This window comes from Ailuropoda melanoleuca, chromosome 16 (genome assembly GCF_002007445.2).
Source record: "Ailuropoda melanoleuca isolate Jingjing chromosome 16, ASM200744v2, whole genome shotgun sequence".
Taxonomy (NCBI): Eukaryota; Metazoa; Chordata; class Mammalia; order Carnivora; family Ursidae; genus Ailuropoda; species Ailuropoda melanoleuca.
The window spans coordinates 88,142,589-88,167,667 of NC_048233.1; the positions used below are offsets into that span (position 1 = coordinate 88,142,589).

The window sequence follows — 25,079 nt, forward strand, 5'->3', positions numbered from 1 at the left end:
GCTCTGAGCGCTCACAATGGGGCTGTCCGGCCCGACCCCAGGGCAGCGGTCACCTCCAGAGAAGGGATGGTGTTCCTGGGACGGAGAGCAGGTGGCCTGATGTGACCTGGTGAACACCGTCCACGAGTTGGTGTCACCCCACAGCCCCACCTACCCACCCCCTCGGCCCCGGGGTCTTTCCACAGCTCTGTCCTGTCTGCACATAGAGACTGGGGATCCAAGACATACACCGCCACTTGGGGGTCCCGGGGACCCTCTATTCTCTGAATGGTTTGGACAGTGAGCCCAGTAGGGCCTTTGGCCCCGGAGTGGCCCGGGAGAGGTGTCACCGGCATTCTGGGCTGGGGTGGCACCAAGATCACACCCACACTGTGGACACGGACATTCAGTTCGGGAGACGGAGGTGATGGCTTGAGGGCCCGGTCACTGTGTAGGGTGATGGTGATGGTGCCGGAAGTGGTGGCAAAGCTTCTCCCACAGCATAGGCGACACAGTAACTGTCACAGTGCAGATCTACATAGATGCGAAATACATTAACGCCCACGTACCCCTATAACCGGACCCCCTGAACTCTCACAACAGCCACCAGATGGGTCATCATCCCCATCTCACAGGTGACAAACTGAGGCAGAGAGGCTAAGGAACGTGCCACCAGAGGTCAAGGTGGGATTCAAAGCCAGGTGGTCTGGCTCTGGCCACTCGCTGAGTCCCTATCTGCACGGTGGCGGGCCTAGGGAAGCACATGTGTGTGCACGTGCACGTGCGTGCGGGAGGCACGAGGCCTACAGGGCAGGCTCGGCGGTTTGGGCTCCGTGCATTCAGCTGGAGTCTGGACAGGCCAAGGGGCATTGGGGGCGGGACCGGGTGGGAGGCCACGGCGGCGCCCCAAGGACGGCGTGCCGGAGTGCCCCGTTAGTGAGGACCACCACGCACGCCGGCTCTGGAGGCCCTTTCCAACCAGCCACATCTTTGTCCATAAAAATGCCTTCCCAGACGCGCCGATCCCCAAGAGCCATTCTTCGGGAAGATGTTCTTGCTCCGAGAGGCTGGGTCCCGCGTGCCGTGGGGTGGGGACAGCCCAGAGGGCGAGACTGTGTGTGCGCCATGCTCAGACGCAGCCCGAAAACACGCCTGCTCTGGGTACACGCCCCACCCCCGCACCGGGGCCACTCATTTTTAGGACAGACACTTGACACCTGAGTTTTCCTAATGCCGCCAGCCTGTCACCTCCTAGCGAACAGCGAGCACGCCGGGACCAAAGAGCGGGGCCGGGCGGAGCTCCCGCGGGGTTGTTCACGGCCGGCAGCCTCCGGTGACCTTATTTTTAGCCATTTCCACTCCAGTTACTGCTCGGGGAAAGGCAGACGTATCGGGAACTCTTCCATATCCTACTTTCTTCCAAGGAGGCGGACGGAGGCACGGAATACGGAATGACCCCGCGGTCCCCTGGATCCGGTGCACGAAGTTGAGTTACAGATGCGGACTTCCAACCCGTTTTGTGACATTTCTCCTCCTGGAGCCGGAGCAGAGGGAGCCCGGCAACACGTGATGGCAGTCAGCCCGGCTCTGGCCCGCGGTCACCGCGGTGGCCAGCCAGGGAGCCTGGCACCAGGACGCTCCTGTCTGGAACCGCATTCCAGAGACATGGAGCACTCGCTCTGGTGGCCTTCGCCCCCGCCCCTGCCCGCTTCCCCCGCAGGAAGCACAGAGCCATCGGGAGGAAACGCAAGATTGAAACCATCCGTCTGAAATGATCTACTGTTTTCTCCCTCCTGGGAGAAAGGATACTGTGAAGCACCCTTATTCTGGAACTCTGGGAAAAATCCACCGGAGGGCTGGGGGTCCCTGAACGGACCCGCCAGGAATCGGGCTGCTTCTGAGAGCCCCACTGTGCGGGGGGGCAGCCGTCCTGGACAGCCCAGGAGAACACGCTGAGCCATTAGACGTCCAGCGGAAAACCGGCCTGTCCCGTACTGGAAACCGCCCCTCCTCACCCAGCACGGGGACTGAGGGGCTCACCGAACAGCCACGGAAGACCAGTGGCGTGCCGCCACAGTGCCTTTGCAGGTGTGTCCTGACTCCTCTGAACATCCTTTCCCCACGGTCCCACCTAAGAACTCCTACCCACTCTCTACAAATGCTGGCTTGCACTTACAACCTTCAAGTGCAAGTCGCCTGGGATCTTGTTCCACTCGAGTCTGACTCAGCAGGTGCCGGGCCGGGCCAAGCCTGTGGGTCCTGGGCCACATCTGGAGTCCAAGGTTCTAGAGCCCTGGCTACTCCACTCTTCCAGCGACCTGCCTGCAGACATCCTCAGCATCACGGGTCACACGGCGTCCTACTGCCCTGGCCACGTGGGATCCTCCTCCAGGACTCCCACGCCCTTGGGGGCCAGACCTGAGTCCTGGCCATCTCCATGGTCCCTGGGACCCAGTTCAGGGCTGGGAGGTGCCCAGGTGCAGAGCCAGGGGGAGCAGACCTCATCTGTTCCCAGCACCCAGAGTGCCCCCCTCCCCCACCCTGTCCCCATTACTGGGTCAGGCAGCAGCAGGAAGATGCTGGAAGGGAGGAGGGATGGGCAGCATCTCACAGCGGCTTTGTTCCTGGAATATCCTCATCCCTGGACTCGACCCTGGAAAGGGGGAGGCTCCGCCTCTGGCTCACTATGTCTCGTGCCAGGCGCACGCTAGCCACGCTGCCGTGCATGGCTGAGGCACCCCGGTGGGGCTGGGGCCAGCGGGGGCGTGCGCCCTCTCCCCAGAGCCGGAGTCAGTGAGAACCTCTGATCCACGCGAGGATCTCAGCCACCTGCCAGGAAATGTTCAGTCTTATTTCCCAGCACCACCAGGGACATGTGTCCTCTTCGAACCAGGAAAGAAGAAACCCCGGCCTCTGGGTATTGGCGACTTGCCCGGGTCACAGACTCTGGGCCCTGAGGAGCTTTTATCGAATGAACTCGTTTCTGGGCTGAACTCCATGCGGGGCCTCCCTGGAAGGTCAGAGATGCCCAGGTCCCGAGGGCCCACCTGCTGAGGGTGCTTCTCTGGTGCCTGCCCCCTGCACGCCCTGGCTCCAGCACCTGCCAGCCAGCGTTCACTCCCTGTACCCACTAGTCCAAGCACTTCTCAGAGAAGCCTGCGGCCACTGGGGGACCCCGTGGATGGGCCTGGAGGAGGGGCTGGTGTCCTTGCAGACTCCTGGTCTGTCCGAGGGGAACACGGCAGCCACTGACCCCCTGCCCGCGGGGGCGACCACTGAGCCCTGCAACCAGGTCTGGCCAGTCCACGATGCTGTGTGCTCTCAGACGGCAAGGGTCAGGAGGAGGGGGAGAGGCCCCGGCCATGCTCCGTGGCCAGGAGGAGGGCACGGACCGTTCTTGGTGCTGGACAGCATTTTAGGGCCTTCCGCCCCACCCCCTCTTAGAAAGAAGAGCCTATTTCTAGTTCTGTGCTTGTGGGGCGGGGCGGGCAACTGCTTGTTCTCTCGTTGACTCCGAACCAGAGACGCTGAGTGACTAGCCCAGGGTCCCACAGGAAAGGCAGTGCAGGTCTCCCGACCACTTCCCACCACGTTTTCGGCAGAAACAAGGACACTTCCTCCCCCACTTGTGCCAGAATCTTAACGCTGCCACGGGGAGGTCTTTCTCTCGCCTCTCTTCGTGAAAGGGGCCAGTTTTTCAGCCACTGGTGGGGCTGCAGGAGGAGCTCCTTACTGGACAGTAGGGGGGCCTCTTGGAAAGCTGAGCTCCTGCGGAGGGGGCCCCTGGGCCCAGGAGGCAGGCCGGGTTCAATCCCAGCTCTGCGCTCTTGGCCCTGGAAGCTCGGACAAGCCACTCAACCTCTCCCTGAACTCCGTTTCCTCGTCTACACAAGGGGGTAACGTAAGGGCCCCTCTCCATGGGCGCCTGGCCCATGCCCGGCAGCTGGAAGCCCCCGAGGGCTGCTCTGTCCCTCCCTCTCAGCTGCATCTCCACCCAGTCAGGACGGGGCATCGCTCTGCCCCGGTCACTCTCCGCGGGACTCGGCTCCCCACACCACCCACCTGGCCCTGGGCCACGGCTCGCAGACACCCATTCACAACGGAAGGTCGGTCCTACTTTGCATCGTCTATTTACAGCAGATGATAAAACTTGATCTCAAATTACAAACCTCTCAGCTAAAAGCAGCCTATTACCCAAAAGCTCACTCTGATGGCTATAAATAACCCTCACAACGCAGTCCCCAGGAATTCTCTGGAAGGATGCTGCGTATGAATAAGAAGATAACGGAAATGCACACTGATGCTAATTAATGTCACTGCTCAGAGACAGCGCCGGCCTTGCTAGCCAGGGTCAGTGGGGCTCGGGTGTGCGGGCACGGGAGGCCCGTCCCGGGAAATGAGGCCCCGTTGGTGTGAGTGTGCGGTTCACCCTGGAGAGGGGCCTGGCGCTCACTTCTCAGCCCTGATGACCAGACAGGCTCAGACCCGTTTACCAGACGAGAAAGAAATGCAAGGACACCTGGTCTACTTTCGAAAGCAGGTATTTTCCAAAAGAAAGGAGGATCTGGGGACTCTGAGGCAGAGGGCAAGGGCCCCCGAAGGCTGCTTTATCCACTCCAGTCCTGCCCCCACGGCAGGGCCATGCGGTGTGGACCACCCAGCTGCGGGCCATGGAAACGGCCTGCTGGCCCCTCGGTAAGGCAGTCAGAGTGACCCCACGGCCCAGCGATCCCGCTCCCGGGGGATAGGCCCCAAAGAACCAGAAACGGGCATCCAGAACCTGGGGTTCATCAGTGCGCTATTCACAACGGCCCAAAGCAGGCAACGACCCCAATGCCCCTCAGCAGAAGGGACGGCACCGCGTGGGCTACCCGCAGTGTGGAATGCCATCTGGCCGTGCAGGGAAGAAAGCACCACTGCACGCGACAGCGCGGATAAACCCAAGAACATGCTGTTCAGTGCCAGAAGCCAGACACGAGGGGCACACGCCACATGACCCCGTTCACAGGAAACGTCCAGCGTAGGGCCGCCCATGGAAACAAAGCAGATCAGTGGTTACCAGTGGCTGGGAAAGGGGCCAGCATGATTGCCTGGTGGGTATGGGGCTCCCTTTTGGGGCACAAACAGTTATGGGACCAACAAGGCTTCAGAGGGGAATCGGGGGGCCTTGTGGTGTGACAGCACGGCCCATGCTTGCATCTGGATGCACACTCATGTGCCTCTTACACAGATGGCCTTGCACCCTCTGACTCCAAGGGACGCGCTCATGCCCTATCCGATGGCGTGATGCCCCTCTCCATGTGGCCAGGGGACTGTCGGTGGCAGAAGCCACGCCCTGCGGTCTCAAGCCATCCCCCGACCTGTCTGGAGCTTCGGGCATCTCACAGACATGTGCCAAGGCTCCAGACAGGGCCCCGCTTTGTGCACCTGCCATTCCCAAGGACGGTGGTTTTCCAAGCAGGCTGTCCTTGTGAAGGAATAGTTAACTTTTTCCATTTTATATTAATTAAAGGCAGGCTTCCCTGCAGCCAGCGCTGCTGACAGGCCACCTGTGGATGGACAGGCCCGAGAGTGTCGAGTTCGCCGACGCCATCCTAGCTCAGAGCATAAAACGTGAGTGTGCCCACATGCACGGGGCACCCAGGCAACCCTGCGGCTCCGTCAGCGCTCTGGGTCTTTAAAGCAGCTCTCAGACCCCAGGGCTGACACGCGAGGACCCACGGGGATCCACGGGACTCACACCAAGAACTACCAACACCTTCCTCCTCTTCAAACTCCCAGATTTTGAAACACAAATGGTCCTTTAAAGATAAACACTGCTCCCCAACTGGGCCTCTGGCCCCGAGAAGGGCGCAGGCCCTGACACCATAGTGATGAAGAGGCAAGCCTAATGTTTGCAGGCTTCTAGAACCCAAGACCTGCCCTCCTACAAATGCCGAGGCTTCAGGATGTGGCAGAAGAAACATCTTTGGAGAAAGAGCTCTGGGCTTCTGGGCAAAGGCAGAAATGGTGCTTCCTGGGCTGGTGCTCGAGAAGCACGGGCCGTGTGCCGCCAGAGGCCCCCGGGGGCGTTTGCTAATAGTGCAGAGGGCAGGCTCACAGGCGTTGCTGGGCTTTGGTCCTCTTTTCCCCAGGGACAGTGAGGCAGGCCAGGGCAGGGCGTCCACGCCCGTGCCTCCCCAGGCCCTGGCCCACCATCCCACCACCTGTATCCTGTCCTTCACGGACCCCCTTGGCCCAGTGCTGTAACCCAGAGCAGAGCAACACAGGAGATGGACAGAGGGCCCGGGGCCTGAAAGACAGTTCTGCATTGCCTTATCTTCTTGTGGTCTTGGCTCCACACCAAACCATGGTTCTGAAAAGGCTAGAAGCACACAGACAGAAGGGTCCCATTGGCTAGCGGCAATCTAGGAGGGCATCCTGGGGGAGGTGTCATCTGAGAATCCTTCATTCCTTTAGCCACTTGGGGAGAATTTCTAGGTAGCTGGGCACTTAGGATGGGCCTTCCAGGATGAACAGGGGAGTTGAGAAAGTTGTCTTCATTTCGACTGAAAATGGGATTAAAAAAAAAAAAAAAGGCAACTTTCAGGTCTTCTCCTGGGCATTCAAGGAGTGTGAAACCAGGCTGCTGCTAACAGGCGATCCAGAGCTTTGCTCCACGTTGACCTGCGCGTTGCTGACGACGGCAGCCCTCCGGGAACCCTGAGAGTGCGTGGTGCGAGGACAGCACACTGCTTAAGCTCCGTGGAGCTGGGCGGGACCCGGGCGCAGGCAGCGGCAGTGTCACTGGTGAAGCTGTGTGTGTTTTCCCAGCGAGCCCGCGGACCAGGGCCTCGGGCCTGNATTGACCTGCACGTTGCTGACGACGGCAGCCCTCCGGGAACCCTGAGAGTGCGTGGTGCTTAAGCTCCGTGGAGCTGGGCGGGACCCGGGCGCGGGCAGCGGCAGTGTCACTGGTGAAGCTGTGTGTGTTTTCCCAGCGAGCCCGCGGACCAGGGCCTCGGGCCTGGCTCTGACGGGAACGCGCAAGCCTGGGCGGATGGGGAAACAACGATTTTGACGGCCGAGGATGCGGGAGCACCTTGCATCCCGCTGACCGTGGCTGTGTCTCCAGGGGGGGCTCGGGTGAGGGCAGGGAGGCTTGCAAGAGGCACCTGCTCATTGACCAAGGCCAGGGCGCTGCGGAGAGCAGCCCAGGGCAGCGGGTCTCGGGACGCCCCTACACAGAGCGCCTGGATGCGCCCCCTTCATGCCTTGCACCCGGGCCCTGGCTCCTGGGCCGTGAGGAGCTCTGCCAAGTGGGCTCAGGACAGGGCCATCCACTCCGTTCCCAGGAACGCAGGGAAAGGCCAGCCTGGCCTTCGTTCTGAGCCCTGCAGGCCCCTGTGTCCCGGGAGACCCCCTCCTCTTCCAGCGATCGTGCGTGTATTTGCACAAACGCATACCTTCAATGAGGCATCACTCCGGGAGCATACAGGACATGCGCCCCAGTTTACACCAAAGTCTGCTGAAGGGACTTCTCGCGGGGGCTGTGAGACCCTGGCCGCCCCTCCCCAGCCCCACCCCGGAACCTGGGAGTCTGCATTTGTTCCTTTCCTGCTCTGGCTTTTCTTTCTGGCATCAGCACCTGTTCGTTTCCAAAAACAATAAATGGATTCATCTGCCTTCTTTTTGCGGGGGAAAAGATGGTTTCATGCTTTCTGTCTTCCTCCACGGCTCACACTTTTCGCTCCCTCCACGACTGAGATTTCTCCGCGTTGCTGTGTGTGGCTGCCATTCATTCATCTTTCCGCGGCTGGCTAGTAGTCCTCGTGCGAACACACCGCAATTTCCTGATCGTTTCTCTTGTTAATAGATCCTTGCATCGCTTCCAGTTTCTTGCTCGCACGAGCAGAGCGGCCCGGAACCTTCCTGCGTGTGTCTCTTGGTGCACGTGGGTGACAGCCCGTCTGTGGGGTGTGTGCTTCCGTTTCTGTGAACAGGGACCTCTGCGTTCCAGAGGTTGCCATTCGGGGTCTTTTTAATGTATTTTTTTCTTTCCTTCCTGAAACAAAGGCTACAACCCTGAGGAAGCAGGTCCGGCTACATGTGGGCGTGTCAGGGGTTGAAATGTGTCCCCAGAAGGTATGTGGGAGCCCTAACCCCAGGGCCTGTGCACATGACCTTGTTTGGAAACAGGGTCACTGCAGATGTAATTAAGGTGTGAGTTAAGAGGAGGTCATGCTGGTTTCGGGTGGGCCCTTCATCCAAAATGCCTGTGTTCGTAGAAGGAAATGTGGACAGGGACACAGAGGGGGAGAACAGGCCCTGTGACGACAGGCAGAGACTGTAGGGATGCAGGTGTAAGCCAAGGATTGCCAACAACCATCGGAACCTGGAGAGGCAAAGAAGGATCCCCCTTTTGAGCCTCGGAGGGAGGATGGCCGCAGACACCATGATCTCGGATCCCTAGCCTCCAGAACAAGGAGCCCATAAACGTCTGCTGTTTCAAGGGCCCTGGTATGTGGTCCTTTGTTAGGGTCGCCTTGAGAAATGAATACAGCAGCATTCCGGGCCCTCCCCTGGCCTGCCCGCCAGCACGGGCCTTGTCTTGGTGAACAAACAGGTCTGCGGTCGGTGGCCAGGAGGCCCCGAGGATCTGCACGTCCCCCTGAATGCGGGGTGATAGTCGGAGCCCTTCCCACCACGGAAGGGCAGACTTCCTACACCCCTCATTTAACGTGAGCAGGAGAGGTTGTGTTCCGCATCCCTGCGGCGGAGGCTCGGAGAGAGGAGGCAGGACGGGCAGCTGCTCTTGCCCCTGGCCGGCACTGAGCTCCGGAGGCAGAAGGAAGGAAGGAAAAGCAAGCTGCTTCCTTTCTCCCGGGCGCAGCGCCCGGTCACAGATGTGCCACTGGCAGCGCCTCGCGGAAGAGGTCTTCAGCTGGTGGAGGGGGAGTGGCTCCCCACTGGCTGGGCCTGGAAGGGGAAACTGAGCCCCACCGTCTCTGTCTGTGGCAGCCCCCACCCACCCCTCCCTGGAGGCTCCGTGGTGAGGACCAGCTCCTGGTCGGAGCTGCCCGGAACCGCACCGGCTGTGTCGGCAGGGGGGAGGGGTCTGCCGTCTGCCGCTCTGGCTCCCTCGCTCCGGCTCCTGGTGGTGAGGCGACTGTGAGCAAAACACTTAGCGGTGGCCCCTCCAACCCCGACACGCACCTCGGGGCCATGGAAGATAAAGGACAGGGCGGGAAGGCGCCAGGTCCCGGTCTGCGGGGGGCATCATGCCGCCCCCCACCCGCCACGTTGGCTCCCCTCCCTGGATGGCCGCAGCCCCAAGCCCGTCAGCTTCTCCCTGGGTGCAGCCACATGAAAACACCATTTTCGCAGGTCTCAATGGTTCAAGAGTGGCCATTGGCTGAGGTTCAAACTAACAGACCCCTGGATCGATTGCTCCCGCCCCAGTCAGTATTTCTTGAGGGTCTGGGAGGCCACACCCTGTGCACGTTGGTAGGCCGGCCCTCGGTGACCCCACAATGGGCCGAGCACTGCCAGAGGCTCGGGGAACCTGAGAGAGCCTTCTCCAGCCAGGGAGGAGGGGTGAGCCAAGCAGAGCATGAATGTCTAGTATTAGTGGGCCCAGGGGAGAGGCTGGGAGGTGCCCGGGACGCAGAGGGGCTTCTCGGGGGCCAGGTTGGGGGTGGGAGGGGGAAGGGGATGGGGACGGAGAGCAGGACCAGGCCACCAGGGTGGTGCAGGGTGCTGTTTCCTGCAGGCCCAGGACTGGACCCCTGAACTCAGCCCTGAGTCCCGAGCAAATCCTTCCGGAAGACAGTTCACCTGCAGAGGAGGGCGGGGCTGGCGGGCATTTCCAGGCCTGGGGAGGCCCAGAACTGGCCACCAGCGGGGCCCACAGGCGAGCGCTCCCACGGGGCCTCCTGAGCGCCCTTATGCAGGGAAACTTGAGGCCACAGCCACGAAAGAGGGCCGGCAGGTGTCACTTGCTCAGAGGACAACCCCGAGGCCCGCGGCTTACAAATGCAGCAACCCAGCTCCGCTAACACGACCCGAGAGCAGCGCCAACTGCCGGCTTAGATTCGCCCCATCGACACGCTCACAGCACAAGGAATGTTCTTCACTGCTCGAGGTGGAAATAAACCCAGCCCAGAAAACCATGCTGGTGACCCTCGGGAAGGTCCAGAAAGGCCCTGAGGCCGGCTCTCAGACCTTCCAGTGAAAACAAAGTACCCAACCCCGAGAGTTGTGCCAGGACTGGTGAGCTTCTCGGGGGCCAGGAACCCCCAGCAGACAGGCAGGAGATGGACAGGGGCGCACCACCACTGGGCCCCCACTGACCCGCCTTCCTGCCGGAGGCCTGGATTCCCTCTGGATCTCCGCTGTGCACCCGGCCCAACCCCCGGGGGTGTCCTAAGTGCTCCCCCATATCAGTCACTCAAGTCTTGCAACCCTAATGGGAGGGAGACAGGTCCCTGCTGTGGCTGGAACACATCATCACAAACTCAGTGACTTAAAAGGACACGCTTTTCCCTCGTGGTTCTTAGTCCAGACTCGGGTCTCACTAGGCTGAGATCAAGGTGTGGGCAGGGCCAGCTCCCTCCCGCTCTTCCAGCTTCCGGGGCTCCAGTGTCCCCGGGCTGGTGGCCACACGACCCCAATGTCTGCCTGTTCCTCTGACCCATTCAAAGCCCCCTCTCCTCTGCTTACAGGGTCACCTGTGATGACACTGGGTACTCGGAGAGTCCCGGATAGCGTCCCTGCCTCGAGGTCCTTAACTTCCTCGCACCTGCTGAGTTCCTCCTGCCACGCAGGCCGCCTCGTCACAGGTCTGGGGAGACCAGGGCAGGGATTGGGGACTGTATTCAGCCAGCCACAGGGAGGCACTGGGCTTGTGGGGGGCACAGCAGGGACCCCACAGGCTGGCCCAGCCAGGCCTCGGGGCCTCTCCATGCACACTCCCCTTCATCTTTCAGACACTCCCGTCCAGCACAGCCTCAAATGTCATTGTATGTTTTGGGTCATTTCTGTGCTCTTTTATTTATATTTATTATTATTTTTCTAGAGAGAAGGAGGGAGCAAGCGGAGAGGGGCAGAGGGAGAGGGAGAGTCTCAAGCAGAGTCCATGCTCAGCGTGGAGCCCAATGGGCTGCTCGATCTTAGGATCCTGAGACCATGACCTGAGCTGAAATGGAGAGTCTGAAGCTTAACCGACTGAGCCACCCAGGCGCCCCTTGTGGCTCTTTTAGAATTCTCCCCTCTAACGCCCTCGGCCTCAGTTAGCAGGGCTAAACACTGGGTACAACCCTGAACGAGGGCTTGTCCCAACACCGCAGCAGCCAGGACCAGCCCTGGGCCAGCGTGCCTGGGCCGGCCTCTCTCTCCCCGCTGTTAGCATGGGGCACGGCCTCGTCGCTCTCGCAGGAAGGCTGTTCTCCCTAAAGACGCAGGGACTCATTCATACTCACGTGTGAGTGACTGAACGGCAGGCGGTGCAGCCTGCTGCGGTTGCCTGGGTCTTGCTAACCAGGATGGGCCATCCGTGCATCTACTCTCAAGCCAGAGTGGTCGCCTGGTTTGTCCACCTGTAAAGCCACCCCGGGCGCTACTTGACCTCGGGGGTCCTTCACGTCTCAGGGTCGTGACAGAACACCATAGAAAAATGGAGAAGGCTGGGGCTGGGGGCAGCAGGAACCCCTGTTCAGGGACCAGGGGTCTGCTGGCTTGGCTGGCGCCGGGTGTGGGCTCCAGGAACCTGAGGCCCTGCCTCCATCATCACTCCCTTACGTGGCAGGGGAAGGACGCTGAAACCCTCTGGACCACAAGGGGTTTTGTGCTGATACCTCGACTCAGCGTAGCCGGGGTCCGCTGGCCCCACCAGGCCCCACCACACCCCACCACGCAGATCTGCCCCCAGGTGTTCCAAACACGTGTGGCCTCACTGCCTTGTGCTCTGGCTCCCGGGCTTGGGTGGGAATGGGCCACTCATGAGCCATGGGGTCACAGGGGCACCCAGTCTGTGGTGCCGTGCCGTGCCTCAGTTTCCCCCTATGTAACACGGGGGCATTTGTGGGGTTTCAGGATGAGAGGCAAGTTAAGCTCTTTGCATGGAGCTCTTCCCGGGTCTGAACCTACAGGTTAGTGTCCTTATAAGAAGAGCCACCAGAGCCCTGTTCTGTCTCCACCCTGCGGGGACACAGTGAGAAAGAAGGCGGCGTCTGCAAGGCGGGAGGAGGGCCCTCGCCGGGAGCCGAGTCAGCCAGCACCCCAACAGCGGACCTGCAGCCTCCGGAGCCACGAGGGTAAGTGTCTGCTGTTTAAGCCGCTGCGTGCGGCATCTTGTTAGGACAGCTGTGCTGACTGAGACATTTGTGGGGCAGGCATGACAACCACCAGGCCTCAGTGTCCCCCCCATGAATGGGGATGACATCAGCACTGGCCCGAAGGCTGTGGGAGGTTAGAGGTCTGATTTCCCCTCCAAGTGCTCCCAGGAATACAGAGGTGGGTGGGGAGGCCCCCTCCCCAGTCTGCCTGTGACCTCCCAGGACGGCCCCGCTTCTGGTGAGACGTCTATCCTCGCAACTGTCCTCTGTCCCAATCCCTGCTTTACGGATGAGGAAACTGAGGCAGGAGCCTGTCCAGGGTGGCAGCAGAAATATGGAGGAGTGGAGTTTGGACCCGGGCCCTCTGGCTCCAGACCCCCCTGCTACAGTGTAGGCCTTCTCGGGGCTCGGTGTCCCGAACAACCCGGGCCGTGGGCGTCACAGAGGGAGGACACTCAGGCAGAGTGCACGGGAGACGGGGATGGCTGGGGACAGCTGCCATGAATCTTCCCTGGAGGCACCCGGAAAACACCGAGAAACACCTGACTTACGGCTGAACGAAGGAACAAAGTGTGCTGACAGCCGTCTCCCGTGGAGGCACATCTGTCCCCCGCTGAGCCCTTCTGCCTGGCGGGAGGCTGCAGCTTCCCCGGGGAGGGGAGACGGAATTCAAGAGGTGCGAGAACTTGCCCGAGGCCACCTGCTGCCCCTCCCCTCAACGCCAGAGACCCATGACTTCTGAGCTCTGAGTTCTCTGGGACACAACAAACATCCTGGTTCTGTCTACACAGTGCTGGGAGTTTCCAGAGCCAAGCCTCGGGCCCTGGGCCACCTTACCACGTGGCCCCGATGTGTGTGTGGGTGAAGGTGTGTCGCCGGGGCAGGGGGTGAGCCTGAGAAGCACCGCTGGCCCCTTCTGGCACCATCCGGACCCAGCGCCATGTGTAACGGGTACCCCGACCCGGGGACACAGGGACTCCCCACCTCCCGCGGCCGACCCCAGCTCCCCCGTCCGGGTCTCCGAATCGGGCCTAACGGCCGCCCAGCACTATGTGACCAAAGCCAGCAATCCCCCTTCCGTGGGGGACCCCCAGTCTGACTTCTCTCCACCCCGATGTGTGGTGCGGGCCTCCTGCCCCCCGCGGCAGGGTCCTGGTGCTGTCCTACACGATCCCACGAGTCCCGCCCGGAGTTGGGGGGCTTCGAGCAACAGAACCCTACTCTCTCACAGCTCAGGAGGCCGGAAGTCTGAGACCAAAGCCGCTGGAGGCTCTGAGGGAGCCTCTGTCCCCTGCCTGTCCCCCAGCTGGTGGCTGTGGCTAGGGCTGGCGGGCCACGGCTCCGACATGCACCCCTCCTGCCTCCACGCGGCCTCCTGCCCTGTGTGGGGCTCTCTTCATGTAAGGACACCAGTCCTCGGATTCAGGGCACACCCTCCTCCAGGATGATTTCATCCCAAGATCCTTAACTGACGACATCTGCAAAGAGCCCATTTCCAAACGAGGTTCCTGGCGGACAGGAGTTGTGGGGGACGCCCTCGAACCCGCTACACCCTCTGATCCATTCTGCCCTGGGAAGCAGCGTGGAGACGCCCCCACCCACCCCCGTCTTACCGCCAACCGGACGAGCTCCTTCCCCTGGAAGGAAACCCGACTTCCTCGGCACGGCAGGCTGGCAGGGTCTGTGCCTGCCTCTCCCCCCCACCTCCATCCCTACACTGGGATCTTCTGCTCCTCTGGCACCCCACCGCAGCAGCTGCTGGCTGGAAGGGTCTGCCAGCGGAGGTTCTGAGTGCCCTCCCTGACCTCCCCACGGGCCTCTGCCTCTCCTCTGGCCTTCCGAGAACCTGCCTGCACCGCTGGCCGCCCAGAGGCCGCATCCCAGCCCGCCCAGGTGTGGCTGCTCAGGATGGGCTCTCAGGACACACTGGGGGCGGGCTGCTGGGAAGGAAGGAAGGAAGCACCTGGAATTCCTCTCAGCATCTCAGTTCCCTAAGTGGAGGTGACCCCTCCAAATGCGATGACCAGGATGGGAGTCCTGGCCACCGGTGGCTACTGAAATTTAGATTACCCACAACTTAATAAAATGAAAAATTCAGTAGTCAGGTCACACTGGCCACCTTTTAAGTGGTCAGCAGCTACACATGGCCAGTGGTGCCAGATCGGGCAAATGGGTCATTTCCAGAAAGTTCTACTGGACAGTGTTGCTCTGGCCAACAAACCAGAGAGAATTAGAGGCTGTCAGTGTTGCTGGGGGCCCTGGGCCTCTCCTCCAGCCGTTCCCCCCTCCCCTGGGCATGTGGGGGCCAGGCTGGATGTGGGAGAGACAGCCCTGGGCTGTGCTGGGGGCTGTCCCCTGCCTCAGTCCTCAGGGGGTGTGCAGAGGGACCTGCCACCAAGACAGAGAAAGACGCCCTGGAAGTGGGGACCCCCGGGGCCTTTGCCCCCACTTGGGGAGGGCAGTTTCGAGTGTGGTCACCTTAGAGCAGGAGGCCCAGCGTGCCCTCAGGGGGAGGGAGACAGGAGGGCCAGCCCCGTTGGCCCAGAGCCTCCTGGGACCTTCCCTCCTCAGGATCAGCAGGTGTCATGGCCAGGGCCCTCCGGCCTCTCCTGGAGGGGTGAGGCTGGGGGTGTTCGCAGGGGGGCGGGCAGTGGCGGAGACGGGCACGCCACTCCTCTCCCTGGAGTCTCAGGGAGATAGGTGCACATCCTATTGGCCTCCCAGTGGGACAGAGAGGGGTGGAGCCCCGTGCCGCCAGCCCTGTCCCCAGCCCGGGAACACACCCCCACAGAGGGTGACAGTGGTCCCTCCCAGCTCCGCGAGGACTCACTCCCCTTTCCTCCTGCTCTGCCACCCAGTCCCATTTTTCAAATAAACGCTCCCACGGCTGGCAAGCCTGCTAGCACAGAAAACAGAACATGGAACCATCTTTCCCTTAACGCAGTGGGCCTCTGCTGGGCATGATCCCCTCGCCCCTGCCCCAGGGGACATTTGGCACTGTCTGGGGACCTGTGGGGCCGGCAGGACTGGGAGGGGCTCCTGGCCTCGGGTGGGCGGCAGCCGGCCCTGCCTGTGGGGAGATGCCGCCTCGACCGTACCCCTTCCCAGCAGTGGCCTCCACCTCTCCTGTCCCCCCGACAGAGGAAAGCTGGAACGGATGATCCCCTCACATTCCGCCCTGTCCACTGGCATGCTGGGTCACCTCGGCGAGCCGCCCTGACTGCCCGGCAGCTCGAGGCCAAACCCCCACAGCTCAGTCACCGGCAAATGCTGTGCTCTCCTTCCCAGCTCTTTCCCACCTGTCTCCCTGCCCACCAGCACCCCTGCACAGTCTTCCCATTCGGTGGCTCTCCACCCACAGCTAGTGTGACCTTCCAGGACACGGGGTACCAGGCCACCCCTTCACCTGCACCACCGCCTCGCCCTGGCATGACACGCTGGCTTCCCGGAGTTCCCTCGGCTCCTAGAACATGCCTGGTGCCTCTGTGCCTGGGGGCCTCTGCACTGGCCGTTCCTTCTGCCTGGATGCCTTCGCTGGGCTGGAGGGGCTGCCCCTCTCAGGCTGCAGAGACCCCCTTCCGGAAAGACCCCTCCCGCCCCCAGGCCTGGCACTCACACCCGGTGGGTCAGTTCTGGAAAATATCCCCGCCTGGGGTGTCCTCTCTGTTGCGGCCTCGTGGCCCGCAGGTTGCTGCCTCTCAGGGGGAGTGTCCGCACTGGCCCCGTCAGAATCAGTCCTTGTGGGCGTTGAGCCCCTTGCAGCTACAACGACACCACGCTCTGACACCAGCTGCATGTTTGAGGGCCCCCCAAGCACCCTGAGTCTCGATGAGCCTCGAGAAGGGCTCACAGGACTCCCTGAAAGCTGGTACTCGTGGCTACATTATTCCGGGGAAGGACACGGCTCACTATCACCTAGGGCACAGGTGGACGGGGCAGGGTCCAGGAGGGCCCGCACGGGGAGCGCCCGTGGTCTCTGTGGCATGGGGATGAGTCACCCCAGCATCGGTGCGTGACGGTGCACAAGAGGACCCCCAAGCGGGGGAGCCCCAAGCCTCGCGCTCGCGGTTTTTTGCGGGCCCCATCACACCCTGCCACACGGCTGACCTTTAGTCTCCAGCCCCGCCTGAGGGTTTGGGCCAGCACGCGTACTCTCCAGCCTCACCTGGAGGCCAACCCTGGCGTGGCAGTCCCATCCCAGGGCCCACAGATCCCCTCCCGGGAGCTGAAGGCAAAGCCCAGGCCTCTCCTGGGGTCAGTTAGCTCCTCCCTGTGCGGGCCTGCGTCCACTGCACAGACGAGCAAATGGAGGCCTGCACCTCAGGGGACCTGCTGGGGGACGTGGGCTGGGGCGGGCTCAGCCCCTCCGCTCCTTCACCCTGGGCCCCACACCTTCTAGAGTCAGTCCCGCCCGTGCTGGGAGCAGCACAGCCCGGCTGCTTGCCAACAGATCCAGGAAGTGGAACGAAACATCTTTGCACAAAAAGGTAGGAGTAGGGCATGCTCGCGTACAAAACGCACACGACGTGGCGGGGGGGGATAAGCAATGGAGGAAGAGCCGTCCGTACCCAGTCTCCCCCATGGAGACCGTCGGGGAGTGGGGCGCCTGGGCTTAGTGGACCCCGCCCGCTCGCAGAGCCGAGACCTTTAGGCCTCGGGGCCTCCCCTCCCTCCGGCTCCCGGACAGCCCCTGTCCCAGCCTCCCATCCGGGATGAGCTTGGTACCCCGCACCCACGGTTGCTAGGAGACGGCTGCTGAGAGTCACAATTCAGCTGGCAACGGAAAACACCCCCAGCAACAGTTTGCCGGGCCCGTTTAGAGAGACAGGTTCCGGTCCGCTCAATGCCTCGGCTTTTTTTTTTTTTTTTTTTTTTTTTTTTTTTTCCCCCCCCCCCGCAGACATTTCCAGCATTCTCTTTTCCGTGGTTTCTGGAGGGCACTAAGCACTCACTCTGTGGTTAGCAGTGGTTACGAAGCAACCCTATCGGCCACTCTATCAGCACACGATGTGGCACGAAGCCCGGGACGGAGAGGCTGGGAGAGCCCCGGGCTGAACACCCCGCTCTCACCACAGGCTAGCTGGGCGCTCCCGGCTGATCCAGGACCTTGTCTCATCTGGCCAAACCTTCCACAACATCTCGCAGCCGGCTTCACACGGCCAAGCCCAATGCCCCGAAGATTCACGGACACACAAAAGAGGCTGGCGGCTCCTGCCTCGGAGCAAGGCGGGGGTTTCTGCAGCCGTGGCGGACCCCCCGGACCACATCATGGCATGCCACAGGCCCCGCATGCAGCCGACAGAGGGACCAAGACGCTGGTCTCCACACGCTGTGTGTCCTGGGCCCCCCACGCAGGGACCCGGGGAGGCTCTCTGGTTGCCTTGGTACAGCCACGTGGGTCAGAGGTGTGGCCACGGGGAGGCGCTGCGTCCCGATGCCACTCCTCCCTGTCCTCCGCCCGCTCAGGAGCTCTAGCGTGAAAAGCTCTTGCTTTGGGGTTCTGCAGTAAGTACTCAGGCTGTTCACCAGAACCCCAACATTCCTTCCCGTCTGGACGTACGCAGGCTCGCTCTCCCCACCCTCCCGAGGCTGGATGTGGCCCGTGACGGGGCACAGAGGCGACTGTGGCACTCCAGGCAGAGCTTAGGGAGCTACCCGCTGGCTGCCACGTTCCCCTTCCACCTGCCGTGGCCACTGGCCACTGCCGAAGGTCAGGGGAGGGGCCCCTCCACCCGGTTTGTGGGCGAGCACGACATGAGACAGTACAGCAGAGCCACGGGGGCGTGACAGCGAGCGGGGACTACAGTGCTGAGACCTGGGGACCGTGTGTCCCTGCGCCTGACCCGGGCTGCTGACTGCTACAGGCGTGGCAGGTGGCACGCTCCACGGTGCCCCTTCAAGTGCAAGAGGGAGAGCTCTTACAGCTGCAGGTCTCACCAGGCAAGCCCACGTTCGCATGGTGGGCTCTGCAGGCTGAGCTGGAGGAACAGAGCTCGGGCTGACGCGACGGGGTCAGTGGGTGTCCCTGCGGGGCGGGGGCTGTGCACGGTTGACCCAGGCCCTGGGGAGGGGAGCTGATGTCAGAGGTGTTCTGTGATGCAAGGAAGAAGGTGGGGTGGGGTAGCAAACGCACACACCCCCTCCTTCTCTTTCCTACCCAGGGCCATACTGTTCTGGGCCTCAGTTTCCCCGTCTGCAAAGGCAGCCTGGCCATTCCTGCTCTGCACACAGCCTGCTGGAGGCTGACAGGAAGGACCTTTGTACCGCAGGGCTCCACGGACACAGCATTAGGGCTGTGCTCTGTCGTACAGGGCACTGCCATGGGACCTCATTCAGGCCTGGAGCAGCCCCCAGAGGTGGGTATCCAGCCCCAGGACGGAGGTCAGGAGACATGCCCGGTGCCGGCAGAGCTCAGTCCACGCCCAGCCTCATGCTGTGGGCCCTGCACCCAGTTCCTGAGCCGCAGGCCACAGAGATCTGCCTTCCCGCTGGCTGTGGGCAAGACCCCTGGGTGGGGAGAGGCTGCAGCCCATCTTCGGTCCCTGCGCCCCCAGCACGGGTTCTGGGGAGAGCCACTCGACCGGCAGAGTGAGCGGGTGTGGAAGGAGCACTGGAGGCTCCGGCCGGGTAAACAGTCCCCGTTGGGGGGCTCTGGGCCCTGGCGTAACAAGGCAGAGTGGGTTCTGTGCAATCAGAGACAGGATGTTCTTGAGAGAGGCCGCACAATTGTTGTGCGGAAGCCGAAGAGAAATTAATTTTAATCCTGCAGTCGATCCCTGCCTGGGCGGGAAGCGCTAGTGCTAAGGGAGGCTGGAGGCGGGCACGCACTGTTGCCCACGTGCCCAGCGCAGCCAGGATTGGGCAGCGAAACGCAGCCCCACGGGCTTGCCTGGGGGACGCACCGCCTCGCTGGGGACACTCCCCCGTCCGAATTCCAAACTCACCTCTACATCCTGGCCCCGCATCCCGCCCTGGGGGGAGGTCAGGAGGTCTTGGACTGGCTTCCACGAGCCGCTTTCCCTCCCGGGCCCCTCCTGCCCGCCACCCCAGGCTGCAGCCCACACCCGGAGGGGGAAGTGGCCACACGGAAACCACCTCTTGCAAACATCCTGGACACTTGGGGAGTCATTCCATGCTGAATGTGGTCACAGGATGCAGCGTCGGGCGACCACCTGACAGGGAAGCCCTGCCCCCTCTCTGGGCCTCAGTTTCCCCAGATGTACCACGAGGGGCCTGGTGGTCAGCTCCAAGGCCGACCCAGGCTGCTGACACCCATTCTCTTCTCCTCCTGTTCCTTCCTGTGGGGACTCAGCCTCACTGCTAGGTTGTTCACTGCTAATCAGAGGGGAGAGAAGCTCACTAGGGGCTTCTGGAAAGCTGTCTACAAGGGCTGGGCCCAGCCTGCACCCCCTCTTGCTCCTGGCCCTTCCCCTTCTTGCTGCCTGGCACTCCCATGACCTGTTGGGGTGGAATGGGCCCCTTGGGACCCCGAGGTGACCCCCACCCCGACAGCCAGAAAGCCTGGTTCTTGGTGGCTTCACGGGGCCGTGGTATCGCCCCTGGATTCCTGGCTCCACAAAATCCCACGACCTGTCTTCTGACAAAGCCTCTGAGTTCGTTCCTGGTGCAAGTTCTGAACGGTGACGACACGACTATGCCCCAGGGGCATATGCACGCCGGTCCTTATCCCACCCCACGATCTCACCCGGGGGGCCAGCCAGGCTCAGTGATGGCGAACAGATCACCCCGAGTTGGGGAGGGGGCTTTGCGTGAGGGCAAAAGGCAGCAGCCCTACATGGAGGGAGCCAGACCCAAAAGGCCACAGAGTGTTTGACTCCATTTATACGAAACGGGCACCAAAGCAAGTCCACAGAGATGGGAAGCAGATGTGGGGTGGGGGTGAGAGCGAACGCTGATGGGTGTGGGGCTACACCGTAAGGGGCTGTAAGAATAGGGTCTCCTGGTCTCCCCACTGGGGGCAGGACGTCCCCATCCTCAGGAGCAGTGGAGCACTGGCCCCAGCCTGGTGTCGTAGATGGTCAGGGCACTGTGGGTGCCTCTCCAGGGAATGGGGTGATCGGGGTGTGGGAAGGACACAGCTCCGAGACCTCATGAGGGATCCCTAGGATGGGGAAGAGGCATTCCCTAGTCAAGCCAATAAAAACTTCACCAGTTCCTCAGGGGGAAAGTGGAAGTTGTGTGTTATTTCAAGCACGTGGGTGTAGGTGGTTGAACAGTGTCCCCCCAAAACTTGTGTCCACCCTGAACCTCAGAATGCAACCTTATTTGGAAATGAGGTCTTTGCAGAGGCGATTAATGAAGATGAGGTCATAGTGGACGGGGGTGGGCCCTGCTCCAGTCACTGGTGTCTCCGCAGGAAGGGGGGAGACCCAGGGGAGAAGGACGTGTGACCACGGAAGCAGAGACGGGAGGGATGCCGGGGGACCCAGCGGCTGGAGGAGCAGGAGGGACCCTCCCTTCACGCCACCAGAGGGAGCACGGCCCTGCCCACCCCAGGATTCGGGGCTTCCGGCCTCTGGACTGCGAGTGAACAAGCCTCTGTCCTTGGAGCCCCAGCGTGGCGTTTTGTAAGAGCAGTCCTGCAAGCTAACACCAGGGGACGCGCCCTGACGGGGCACCCCGATGCTTCCCCGGTGGGCTGGATGAGCTGGGTGTGGCGGCAGGGGGAGACGGCGGGGGGGCTCTACTCCCGAACGAGACGCCCCAGGACCGCAGTGGGAGTGGGAGAAGCATCTGAGGACCTTCGGGGCTGGATTTAAGAGCAGCCGAGCTTAGGATTCGCGGCGAGGGAGCCAACTTCAGGCGCCCCAGCCGACCGCCAAGAGGAGCAGGTGGGGCCACATCGGGGGGGCCTCTGGAAAGAGAGGAGTTGATCTTTCTAGAATAAATTAAGGCCCTCAAGGGAGGAGGACAGTGTAGAGCTTTCTCAGACTCTTAGATTTCTGCTCAAGAGGCACCCGATTCAGGTGAAATCGAGAGGCGCTTGCTGGCGCTCTGCCATTGATGGTTCCAGGGCCACACGTGCGCACACCCTGTCCCCGCAAACAAGACCCGATCCCGGTCCGTTTTTCTCAGAGCTGACCTCTCCGTCATGTGGGGACGGCAACCCAAGGCCTCGGCTCCTGATCAACTCTGCAAGGTCGCTGGATGGACCCCGACAGCCAGGAGGGTGGGTCGAGCTCTGTCGGGGACGGTGACACAGTGGCGAGGGTGCCCCCTGGCGTGGGCGTGTCCTGACCCCACGGCGGGGCTGGGATAGCCATCCGAATGCCAGGCCCCACAAGCACAAGCGGGCATCTTGTGGGGGGGCTGGCGTCTGCGGTGTAGCTCGACCCTCAGCTCGCGCCGTCCCCCCATCGCCCGCGGCCCCGCTTGGCAAACACGACTCAGGAAAGGAGAACATTTTTCGAAGGTTTCTAAGAACCCCATGGGGAGATGAACTAATTAGATTTCCCCTTATTTTTGAAAATAAATTTATGACTTTGAAGGCTGAATGTTTTCCAAGTATAACGACCCTGCTTACTCTTTTCTGAGAAATGCTGCGTCTGGATGCCGGGCCTCGTAATGCGGTGCGTCCTCCCAGCTGAGCAAGTGGACGGCACCTGACCCCAGTGGCGGCACCCACTCCGGGGGTCCCGGGTCCGATCACACACAGGTGTGTGAAGGCAGTGTGGACGGCGCCTCTGAGCCAGACCCGTGTTCTTGGTCCTTTCTTGACTCAATAAAGATCTGAATTTTTACTATTTTATATAATCTCTTTTTACAACAAAATACTGCCCCCAGCCGCACGTACTGAAGCCGCCTGGAGACCCTTGTCTCCTGGGGTGTGGTGAATGCACGCCAAGCGTCTGGGGTCATTCCAGCACATGGCAGCTGCCTAACAAACACATAAGTGTGAGGCTCATTCCACAAAAAGGGGAAAAAAGAACGTGAAAGGGATCTATTCAAAGTCCCCCCCACCCCCGCCAGCCAAGCTTACAGATAAAACTCACAGGTGTCTGCGCTTGGCCCTAACTCTTTGTTTTTCTAGGTCACGGTGCCCTACATTCTCAGAAAGTAGACCCCAGTTACAAAAGATACTCTTCTCCAGCCTGACCACAACCCACACCCCAGACAGAGCCCCTCGAGAAACCTGTCATCTCCTGCTCTACCTGGCCAAGAGTCGGCCCCCTCCCCTCACCCCCCATAGGCTCAGCTGCAATCCTCTGGCCACCCCAACGGGAGAGGAAGGGAGGGGGGAGAAAGGAAGGGAAGGAGGAAAGAGGGCAAGAGTGCACAGCCGGGCTTCAGAAAAAAATGATTAAGTTTTAAATTTCTTGAAATAAGGTACTGTGGATTTGGAAGGCAGCTGGGAGGGGCAGAGAGGACCAAAGACAGGACAGAGGCAAAGGACCCTGTTGAGCCACATGGGTCCCGGGAGGGATGGGGGTGTCACCAGGGTGTGCAGAGGACAGAGGCCCTGCAGTCCCCAGACCCAGGCACCTGCACCGTCAAACAGTCTGGACATCAAAGAGAATAATGTCTGAGGCTGATTTAGACACACTGAATACATAAAATCCCCTAAGTCCGTTGTGATGTTGAGAGAAACAGAGACAGAGACAAATGGAGAGATGGAAACAGAGAAAGACACGCCCGCCCCCCCGCCTCTAAAAAGATCCATACCAATCCAATTCCCCAGACACCAACGGAGTTCATGGAGCATCAGTTCCTTGAAGAGGAAAGAATTAAGCATTTTTTTTTTGCCTTCTTGTACAAATAGTGTTTCAGCCAAATAATTATATTTGATAAGGGAACGTTCTTCACGACTGCAGAACCCCTGTCGACAGCTGTGCAGGGAGCGTCAGGATGAGGAAAGCACAGTTTGCCGGCCCTGCTGAACTCGTCAGTGCCTGCAGAACCCACCCTGGAGAGAGGCCCGCTGGGTGGAAGGCCGGAGAGGCTTCCTGGTGGAGGAGCCAGCTGTTGCTTCCTGATCTCCGGGCCCCCATGACATGAGGCATGGAGCACCTGGTCCCCTCCCTGCCCCCATGCTGCTGGAACCAGCATAATGGGACTGCTGGGCTCACCTCCTCTTCCCAGAAGTAGGAGGGACTGAGCAACAGGTGAGTGACACACAAGGAGGCAGAGATCCATTCAGGGTGTGGGCAGCCTCGTCCAGCCCCTAATGTGCCAATGGCAGGAGACAGGGGGAGCGGAAGAGATTGAAGGAGGGTGGGGGGGACAGAGCTAGCAAGTGCCATGCGGGGTCTTGAGTCAGAGCCACCGCTGTGAAAGGACATTTCTCAGGGACTATGCCGGATGCTTGGTGGGACAGTGGCATAGGGTCTCATGGGAAAGAGGGAAGTGATGTGACATCTGGGATTTGCTGAGACAAAAAGAGAGAAAAGCAATAGCTAGATGGTCATGATTTCTTAGCTATGACCCTAAAGGCACAGGCAACAAAAGAAAAAGTATATAAATTGGATTTGATCAAAATGAAAAATCAAAGGACACGATTACATCAAAAGACAAGGTCAACAGAGTAAAAGGGACTAATATCCAGCATACATAAAGAACTCCTACAACTCAACAACAAAAACACAATCCAGTTAAAAAACAGGCAGAGGGCTTGAACAGATGTTTCTCCAAAGCTGACGTACACACGTCCGATAAACACACGGAAAGCTGCCCAACAGCGCTAGTCACTGTGCAAATCAACACCCTAATGAGATGCCACCTCACACCCACCAGGAGAGGAGGGCTACTCTCAGAATAACAAATGACAAGAGCTGGCAAGGATGTGGAAAAATTGGAACCTTGTGCACCGCTGGCGGGGACGTAAATGGTACAGCTGCTGCAGAAATCAGTAGGGCAGCTCCTCAAAAAATTAAACAGAGAATTACCATTTGATCCAGCAGTCCCACTTCTGGGTACGTATCCAAAAGAACCGAAAGCAAGGACTCCGACCGATATTTGCACACCCACATTCACAGCAGCCTTGCTCGCCGGGGCCAACGGGAGGGAAGCCCAAGCGTCCACGGGTAACTGGATCCAAGTGTCAACGGATAAAAAAAAATGTGGCGCATCCACACAATGAAATATTACCCAGCCTTACAGAGGAAGGAAATTGGGACACCTGCTACAACGGAGATGAGCTCTGAGGACATGAGGCTCAGGAAAATACATCGGACGTACAAGGACACACTCCAGAAGACCCCAGTAACACGAGGGACTTGGCACGGTCGAATTCACGGAGACAAAAAGTAGACAGTGGGCGCCGGAGCTGGGGGAGGGCTGGGGGTCAGTGTCTCGTGGGCGCAGAGTTTCAGTTTGGGATAGAAGGTTCTGGAGACGGATGGTGGGGACGGCCACACAACATGAATGTGCGTAATGCTGCAGAGCTGTGCACCTAAAAATGGTTAAAATAGTAAACTTTGTTAGATGTATTTTACCCCAATTTAAAAAATAATTAAAAAGAAGTAATTGTAAAAAAGAGGGGGGATGTGGAGCGAATGCAGGCTGCGACTTCCCGAAGGCCAGCTGTCCGTGTGGGTCTTCCCAAAGCCTTAAACTTGGCCCAAACTTGCTCAAAACCCTCCCCATCGCCCTGGGCCTTCCTGCAGCATAAAAGGCCCTGCAGGACCTGGGCCTCACCCATTCGCCCCACGCTCTCTGCCTCCCCCTGCCCTTGGTTGGTGTTCTAGAACACGTGGGACCCTCCTCTGCTCTGGGCAGGGCCTCGCGCTCAGCGGCCACTCTGCTCGGCCCACTCTTCCCCCAGCCTTC

At 60.6% G+C, this 25,079-nt stretch overlaps 1 protein-coding gene across 1 annotated transcript in view; it reads right to left on the reverse strand.

Annotated features, from left to right (window-relative positions):
• Positions 1 to 25,079, reverse strand: part of SHANK2 (SH3 and multiple ankyrin repeat domains 2) — a 155,942-nt gene that overhangs the window by 107,355 nt on the left and 23,508 nt on the right.